The following is a 9,954-nucleotide window of genomic DNA, read 5'->3' on the forward strand; positions in this document are numbered from 1 at the left end:
TTCAAACCCCCAGCCTTGGTACGAATTTACAATCGTCCCTTCAGTCTGCGTGTATATGTCATAATACATGTCTGAGACTTGAAAATGTCTCTGGAACAATATACTTTCATTTGAATTTGTTGTTAGGTGTTGCGAACGATTTCGGTATCATAATTGATTATAAAAACATACCGTTCGAGTGGTGCTAACGTCTTCGTCGTTGATCTGTGGGGCATTTGAAAGACCCAGTCTCGTAGTTGCAGAGCGGGATCGTTGGGTAATGTGCGACCGTGTCCAGCAGGTAACGGCAAAGCAGCCGTTGGCAGTGAGTCGTAAGTCGCGTGGAGATCTCGGGATAGGATCTGGCGGTGGGGAGGCTGGCACGCAGCAGGTGCAAGAAGCGTCCGCCCGGTCCGGTCCACGGCAGCGCGCCCGCTGCGGCTGTGGAGGGGAGCGCCAAGGCCGGCCTCGGCTGGCTGGCGCGTGTGCGCCACGCGAACGGCCGGCTCCCAGCTCGCAGCTCCAGCCTCTGACCTCGCGGCCGAGCCGGTCACGTCCGGCGCGCAGCTTACGCCGTAATTGCGGAACGCCTGCAGTAATTCTCCGGCGCATTATCCCGCGGGTTCGGTTGCGGCCGCCGACGGCTCGCTTATTACGGATCTGCGGCGGCGTATCCTTAAACGGCCTTCACGTGCAGCTTTTACTTGTGGCTCCCTGTCAGGAGCTTCTGTCCTCGTGAATGTGGGGTCCTTGAATTACCGAGCAGCTTTGTGGTATGCCGCCGCATATATTTCTTGCTCAGAATTATCTAATGACAGACATACGGTGCCTTACATGAGCTTAAATGTGAAATTAACACCTGGAACCAATTTCAGCGGGGGGTAGAGGTTTTTAAACTTCGTACTTCCACGCCAGTATTTCGACCTTGGTAGGTCGCTTTGTAATAGTTACTCGTTGTCTCTACTTTTTGTACACGTGTTGGCTACGTGTCTTAGTGAAAATCGTCATTCACGTCTGACTTCTCTTTTTATCGCTTGAAGTTTACAAATATCTCTCGGAAGTAGATTTCTGCTAGTGGGTTCAGTCAAAGAAGGAGCTCTGGTAGAATCCATTATTGATACATAACTGGGGTAAGGCATTCCTCAACTAAATCTAGACCAAAGCAGTTGGTTGGAAACGATACATGAACTGTGGAATAACCTGAATAGAGGAGACTGTAAATATTGAAAATGGTAAAAAATAAAAGATAAATCATCAGATGGAGTGCTAAACAAAAAAGTTCTCGGAAAAATTCATAACCAAAAAGATGCTGCCTGACAGTTATCAGAAGCAATAGATTGACGGTACTGGATCTGAATCGTTTGTGAATGTGGTACAGGAAGACACATTATGGACAAATTGCAGATGACAAACACTATGGATAAACTGCAAAAGACAAACTAATAATACCAAGCCCATTGATGCGCATGACAGCAATGTGGCCTTTTAGGACAGAGGCACAAGAAAAATAAGAAGAAGTATCTCAAAGGTGCTAGTGAAACAATTTGATGTGGGCAAGAAATGAAAAAATAAGGAAGCGACAGGATGGTAAATAACAGTTTAATCTTAATCACAATATATATGTGGAAGTATGAAAAACAGCAAGTAGTTTGGCGAGTCTCTTTTCGTTTAAAATGAGAAACACATTCAACTAAGAGGATAATGAGAAGGACTAAATTACAACAATACCTTAGAAAAGCTAATTGGTTTGCAGTGACTATGTACTAACCTCTAATTGATTTCGTCTCTTAACTACATTTAACAAGGTGTGGATCTTCTTTTTCTTTTCTTTTTGAGAGTGCTTGGGAACAGTGTGATTTGGGACAGGCAAGGCAGTGTCTGATGTAAAGAAAATGTGGGCCTGAGCAGCAAGCAGGGACTCGGGCACTCGCAGAAAGCAGGGTTGGTAGCGTGAGGGTAGTGAGTGTGAAAGTTGTGTCGCCGGGCGAATTCCCGAGCGACCAGTGCTATTGCTCGTTTACGACGTATATCCTTCTTAGTGACCGAGCATCGCAGAAGGAAAGAACTTTTATCAGTGGGAGACTAGAACTCTGCTGTCTTCAGAATATTGCCTGCAGCAAATAACAATCTCGAGCTCTCCGAAAGAAACATGGGATGCTGCAAAATAAGAGCCTAGCCTCGAGTGCAGTTTTTAACTTTCTTAGGACCTGTGATGCGATGCTTCCCGCTGGGTACGAAAATTCACGATTGATAAAAATTCTTGTGACGTCAGGAGGACGGGTCAGAAGGGGAGTTATTTTGGGAAAGAGGGGTAGCTCGAAAAGTCTGGGAGCTTTACCAGATGCGTTTTTCTTGTTAGAGTTTTTGCGGAAGAAGCAGTAACGCCACTGGCACACTCAGGGTTATTAAACAACGATTGGTGGCCATGTCTTGCGTGGCGGCAAGTAAACAGCAGGCTTTATGATTGATAAAGAAAACTGGGGGCTTGAAGCATTTGTGTATGCTGCGTTCTTTATTCGAGCAGCGCACAGAAGGTCCAGAGCCCACATGAGGTCCAGAGTTCCTTTTTGGGAAGCATGATCCTACCCAGTTCTTCCGAGAGCCAGTCGCGATGGCAATATTCTGTACATCTTGCACTAATAGCGTTATTAGCCGCATCAGAACCTTAGATCGCCCATTGGCCAGAATTCAGTCAGATCATTGCAGTTATCTGTTCGACGTCCACCAATGCATTGGTAGACGCATGCATATCTCAGTCTAACAATCAGACAGACAATCAGTGTATTCCATTAGTTAGAAACACGCATATTATTTTATTGCGAACATAGGGCACATTCTCACACCGTTCAAGTAACTCTGGGAACCAGGAGGCTTATTTAGTGTACGCCGCACTTCTGTAATTTAGAACTTAATGTTGTCAGACCGATGTGTTTCATGCTTGGTTTTATTTGAATAAATAAATGTATTGATTTAAAACCTGTTTCCATTAATCACATTTTTAATATTATACAATCTTCCACTTCAGAATCCACTTCAACCGCCTTAACATTCCATCTCATCAGTCAGTCTGCTTGTGCACAATATTCAGATTTGTTCTCCTAATTAATTTTACGTGTCAGACTAACTATTTCCATCACACGCGTCATTGTGGGAGTAATATTGTGTTCTGAGAACGTAACAGGCACGTTGTGTCATGCCACTGTAAGCAGGAATCCAGATTGTATATCTTCATAGTAGATATAAATTGACAAATGACTGTAACTTCGGAAATTAGAAGACGGTGGATGACATGGACTCTGGCTAGTCGCTGACATGTCGTCGCCAGGTAGAAGGGCTGCATTGATCACCTCGAAGAGGAGAAAAGAGCCCACGGCACATGGCTGCCACCCAGATGATAACTCCATCAGTGTCTTTCACTTTCTTTTTGACAAATTATAAAAAGCAGACACAATCAAATGCTCGAAATAAAATACAACACGTCACTTGAAATACGTCTTTGGAGAAAGTGGGAGCGACTTGCTTCCATGTACAGAAGAAGTGCTTTTAGTGTTATCGATATTTCCTCGGCTAACCTTCCGATGTGTTATTCAGAGGCTTCATTTTTTCACTGATAAAATGGCAAGAGATAGATTACCCAAAAATACTGTTACGCCTTGGTGAAAGTATTATCTTACAACTGATGAGTAGCTACTCCTAATTAAGGCAAGGCGCAGGCTATACAATTTATGTCCAACAAACATGATATAGATGGACCGAAGTTCAGGACAGCTGCGGATATGCCATTAAAGTATACTTTAAAACCCTTACTACACCTTGGTAAGGAGGCAGCCCAAACAAACAGCCAGCCAAGGACAAGGATTCTCGTTCTTGGCCTTATGCAGCTATTTCCAAACTGAGAGAGGAATGTGGCAGAAAACAGCTTCTTCAGATTCCTTCAGCTCGCGACGTAACTTCAACAGAAGAAAGCGTCGTTAGCGAGAACAAAAAACAAGTTTCGCTGAGAAACCTACAATGTCGTGTAGAAGAATAGGTATGACTTGCGTTGCACCAACATCTTGAGAAATAGTACACTCTGACAGTGTACCAAAAGAAGAAGGAGAAGGAGAATGACATTATGATCACCACACTCCATACTGAAGCAGCTGTGAAAGAAGAATGAAAGAAGAGCTCAGAAACCGTTACTTGTGTAGCAACACGATGTATAATGTGGACGTCAGTGATGAAATGATTCTTAAATAAGGAGCTCAGATTGCTTCATAAGTTGGCTGACGTATGTCATTCACGATATCCTCAACAAGGCAGCAATAAATATGTGGGAGATACGTTCGATCTTCAACTGGTACATGAACTCACGAATGGGTAACAACAAAAAACAGGACAGCAGTAAGAACGTCAATGAAACGATGAAGCGGCTGTAGGACCATACATGCCACGAAAGGAAAAGAAATGTCACATTGCAATGTTCAAATGCGACAAGACCAACGGAATGTGTGTGGAATACAAAAGAACCTTCTGGGAAAAATGTGTACAAAAAGCACCAATAACCTGTTCGAAGTGAAACTTTAATGTTTAAAATATTATATATGAAATAAATGAGTAAATATTAGAAACTTTAGAAATACGTCACATTGCTGAATAGGAAAGTAACGTTTTGGATCGAAAACAATAATAAAAAAGCGTTAGAATTTCGAGCGGAAGTTTTGATTGAAATGTGTACATGCCTTACACAGTAAAGGGAAGACTGTGTGTCTTACTATAAGAAAGTTGTGCATTTTTAATGGCAGTCTCATTAGCAGTCAAATGACCCGTTTCCTTTGTACTAGGGTATCTTATTTTCCGCCGTCCTAGTGTTAAACTACCCAGCTGCATTGACATCAACAAGCTTTCCTTTGCATTCAATTTATTTTGACCTAGATGCCACGGGACTGTATAACACTAGAACAGAGGAAACCGTGATACCTCTAGAACGGCGACCTGGTATGTTTAAATTCAGAAATAGTACAGCCGGCACTATATGCTGTTCGATGTAACAGCAGGTAAATGACATTGCATGTAGTCTGTGTTTTCACATAGAATTTCAGTGTGGATCAGAATCAAACCCCATCACACGTATGACAGGCGGACTATGTGGTTTGCAGAAAGGAACAACAAGACGTTCCTCCTGCTGTTGTGATGGCCTTCTGTAGTCTATAAGTATCTGTCTACTACACTATGTGGTCAAAAGTATCCGAACACCTGGCAGAAAATGATTTACAAGTTCGTGGCGAGCTCCATCGGTAATTCTGGAATTCGGTATGGTGTTGGCCCACACTTAGCCTTGATGACGGCTTCCACTCTAGCAGGCGTACGTTCAGTTAGTTGCTGGAAGGTATCTTGGGGAACGGCAGCCCATTCTTCGCGGAATGCTGCACTGTGGAGCGGTATCGATGTCAATCAGTAAGGCCTGGCACGAAGTTGGGGTTCCAGAACATCCCAAAGGTGTTCCACAGGATTCAGGTAAGGACTCTGTGCAGAAAAGGCCGTGCATTAAGAACAGGTGGTCGACCGTGTTGACAGATGCAATCGCCATTCACGGATTGCTCTTCGACAGTGGGAAACAAGAAGGTGCTTAAAACATCAATGTAGTAGGCCTGTGCTGTGACAGTGCCACGCAAAACAACAAGGGGTGCAAGCCCCCTCCACGAAAAACACGACCACACCGTAACACCATCTCCTCCGAATTTTAGTGTTGGCACAAGACACGCTGGCAGATGATGTTCACTGGGAATTCGCCATATCACACACTGCCGTCGGATCGTCACATTGTGTCACTCCACACAACGTTTTTTACTGTTCTGACGTCCAATGTTTACGGTCCTTACACCAAGCGAGGCGTAGTTCGGCATCTACCGGCGTTATGTGTGGCTTATGAGCAGCCGGTCGACCATGAAATTGATGTTTTCTCATCTCCCGCCTATCTATCATAGCACTTGCAGTGAGTCCTGATGCAGTTTGGAATTCCTGTGTGATGGGCTGGATAGATGTCTGCCGGTTACACATCATGTACCCCTTCAACTGTCGGCGGTCTCTGTCAGTCAACAACCTGTACGCTTTTGTGCTGTACGTGTACCTTCACGTTTCCTCTTCCCTATCACATCGGAAACAGTGGACCAAAGGATGTTCAGGAATGTGGAAATCTCGCGTACAGATGTATAACACAAGTGACACCCAGTCACCTGACCACGTTTGAAGTGCGTGAGTACCGCTGAGGGACCCATTCTGTTCTCTCACGATGTTTAATGACTGTTGAGATATCTGACATGGAGTACCTGGCAGTAGGCGGCAGTAAAATGGACCTAATAAGAAAAACGTATGTTTTTAGGGTTGTCCGGATACTTCTGTCACATAGTGTATCCGTTGCATTTTTCCAAACCGAGAGACCCCTCTGGAAGCTGTTCTGGCTCAGTGCCATGGATTTTTCAGTAGCGTGAAGTATTTAATAATTAACGTTCTCGAAATGCCTAATTTCTGCAAATATCGTATGTTGTCATACTTATATGTGAATTTTTGTTCGGTATTAGACGAGTAGACAGACACCTAATATCGTCAGTAACACGGTACTTCGATCAGCCAAATGTAGAGGAAATTCTATTGCAACTGGTGCGCAATAACTACATTGTTGCGCATATGAAGAACCGATATTTTGATTCGACAAGATATTAAGCTTATTCACGAAATTAATTTGTTTCGCTAAGAGGACAGCGTATTTCACGTTTTGCGTATGCGGAAAATTATTATTGCATAGTGAGCGTAGGATTATTATACAACATATATTGCCCTAGTTTCGATGAAAAAGGTAAAATGGCACCGTATTGTTCATTCTCGAATGTTCGCTGTTAATTCCCGTTATTCTGGAATAATGAAGTAGGACACGCCACTTGAAAAAAACATTAAGCTACGAACCGAGATGTGACAGTTGCAATTGATAAAGGAACGTCACTACGCTACACATATCTCTCTTATGCAATACTACCTAAAAGGCATGCATTCATAAAAACTCTCATCACATTAGAACATGAATTTTACTTGAAAATTTTCTATAGGATGAAGTTCAGCCAAATAATTTGAAAAAAATTTCCATACGGTACTGGAATGCTTAAGAGTCGAAGCTCAGCGGGATAATCTTTATACAGCATTCAGTATAGCAGGGAGATCTCTACCCACGAGTACTGTATCAAAGTATAGACTGAGGCGCACAGTGGATTGTGACGTCTTTGCTACCTTGATGGCAGAGGTAGATTTCAGTCATATACAGGATTAGAAAACTACCGAAGAATGATCCTCTGTCCGTCTTATCACGTTCAGTCAAATCTGAAGTTATGTATTCACTTCTTGTAATTTGTTATATGGTCTGCAGTGAAGATCATCAATTTTAGGAGCCAGAGCAAACAAATTATCGAACGTAGTACAAGAAATTTCACCAAGGTAATGGAAGAGCAGATGGCCTACATTTGAAACGTAATGCTTTTGAAAAATTACTGCAGGTGTGTTGGATTCAAGTTATGATCATGCCATGATTATTTACGTATGGAATCTGTGAAGAGTTAGTGCCAAATTTATTTTAAAATTGCTATGTAAACTACTTATTGGAAAATAAGACACGACATTTTTGTAGCGCCCAGCGGAATATAAATATTTTTAATTGTTCTTAATATCCATAAGAAAATGGCACACGTGACAAATGTTCGCGTTTTGATATTAACTTTAGTCTTCCTCTACAAAACCTAAGTCAGCGAGAAAATGTACACTGATCAGCCAGAACATCATGATCATTCACCTAATATCGATACAAATCCCTCCAGGCGATAGCAGTGTTACCTGGCGAGGAATGACTGCTATTGAGACACACACACTGTGCATTTAGTGTCAGTGAGGGTGCTGTCCATGTGTAAAATGGAGAAAGCGCACGATCTATCTGAGTTTGACCGAAGGCATATTGTGATGGCCCGTAGGCTCGGCACGAGCACTTTGGGAAAGACACGACTTGTCAGATTTGCTATAGTGAATGTCTCCAACACGTGGCGAAACCAAGGTGAAACCACATCCAGACGTCGTGGGGCTGGGCAGCCAGCCCCTCATAAAAGTTGATGAACATCATAGACTGGGCAGACTGATTAAACAAGATAGGTGGCAAATGTTAAGAAACTGTTATTAAACTTTAATGCTGGGCAAAGTACAAGTGTGTCTGAAAACCCAGTAAACTGAACACTCCAAACGATGGGCCCCCACAGCTGAAGACCCATGCATGTGCCAATGTTAACACGACGTCGTCGGCGACTACGACTCAAATGGGCACGTGACCATTTGCACTGAACATTGGGGCAATGGCAGACCATTGCTTGATCTGATGAATCCCGATACATTTTTCAACGTGTTGATGGGAGGGAGTGAATTTGTCGCCTTCCAGGGGAACATATCCTAGACACCTGAACCGCGGAACGGAGACAAGGTGGCGGCGGCTCCATTATGCTCTGGGGAACATTCACGTGGGTATTCATGGGTCTACTGGAGCTCGTGCTAGGCACCATGAATGCCTAGGAGTGTCGTACAGCCCTTCATGACGATCATGCTTCCCGACGGCAGTGGTAGTTTTCAACGAGATAATGCACCACATCACAAGACCGGGAGTGTAATGGAGTAGTTTGCGGAGCTCAATGGCGAGGTCCGACAATAACCAAAAAATGAAACCACCCTACATTTCTCATTATTTAGTTTCCTAAGGACCGTGTGTGGCGTACATTACGGGACAGTTTTTTACGATTCTTTCGTAACGTCCAGACGTTTAAAGAATAAGGTCGTCTTCCTTTAATAACAAGTAATTGCTAGTAAACACCAGAAGACCTGACCGTTTACAGAAATACGACATATATCTACCCAAAAAATCAGAATTTTGTTCTCTACACTTTCAGCTTATTTAGCCAATGTCGAACGAAAGAAACCTATAAAGAATATAAAACTTGAATGATTTAACGTACCAAATAAGCCAGCAAAACTGCAGCTTAAGGCAAAACCACAGAGCCGTGATTATAAATCGTCGAGAGCAATAAAACTGTTTCCCACCACAGAAGTAACCAATTCTATAATTTTTGCTAAATCAGAGCCACAAACGGCAAGAATCTTCAACACATTCGCTTTTGAAGCAAAAGTAATTACATCTAAAAAATATTTGTGTATTAGATATTCAAGTATAATAAAGGGCGAATCATTAGACTCCTCAAATGTTTTGTGTGTCATGTAAAGTGTCTTTGTGAATAACAACAGACAACAACAGAAATACATGCTTCTCATGGATGGCGTATGTGCGGTATAGATATTGCTTTCCCCGAAAGTCCATAATTTTTTTTTCTTTTGTGCATTACCTTGTCGTAGTACGTATGTATCATTTATTTAAACTACTCTTTATTTGTTAATAGGTGACATTGTTTCTTCATTCAATTTGCTACTGTTTTATGTTTTATATTGTACGAATATGAATGTTCTGGTTTTATATGCTTTGTAAATCTTTGGTTAGGCTAGGAGAAGTACTGTGTCAGAGAGATTGAACGACTATCGATAGAGATCGTGCGATTTGTTGTGGTATCGTGGCCGGTTCGCGGGTGGAGAAACGTTGCAAAGTTCGGCGTGAAAGACGTTGATATGCGGAGGAACAATTAATTACAGTGCGTCCGCTGTATTAATAGGAAATCGTGCATTATTAAGTGAACAGTAAAACCTGAAAAGTATATCGAGTGTTTGCGGTGACGATTTTACATACTTAGTGAGCTTGTGACAATTAGTCGTGAACCAGGCACTATTGTCGTGTGGAGACACTAACTGTTAGAACTGCGTGAAAGTGGAACAAACCAAAATGTTAAGTAAAAGAACAGTGCTGTGATTTGATCAAGAAACATTAACTATATCATCCAAACTATCTTAAAGACGACGACGTAAATAGAA

The sequence above is a fragment of the Schistocerca nitens genome, chromosome 5 (assembly GCF_023898315.1).
Source record: "Schistocerca nitens isolate TAMUIC-IGC-003100 chromosome 5, iqSchNite1.1, whole genome shotgun sequence".
NCBI classification, from domain to species: domain Eukaryota; kingdom Metazoa; phylum Arthropoda; class Insecta; order Orthoptera; family Acrididae; genus Schistocerca; species Schistocerca nitens.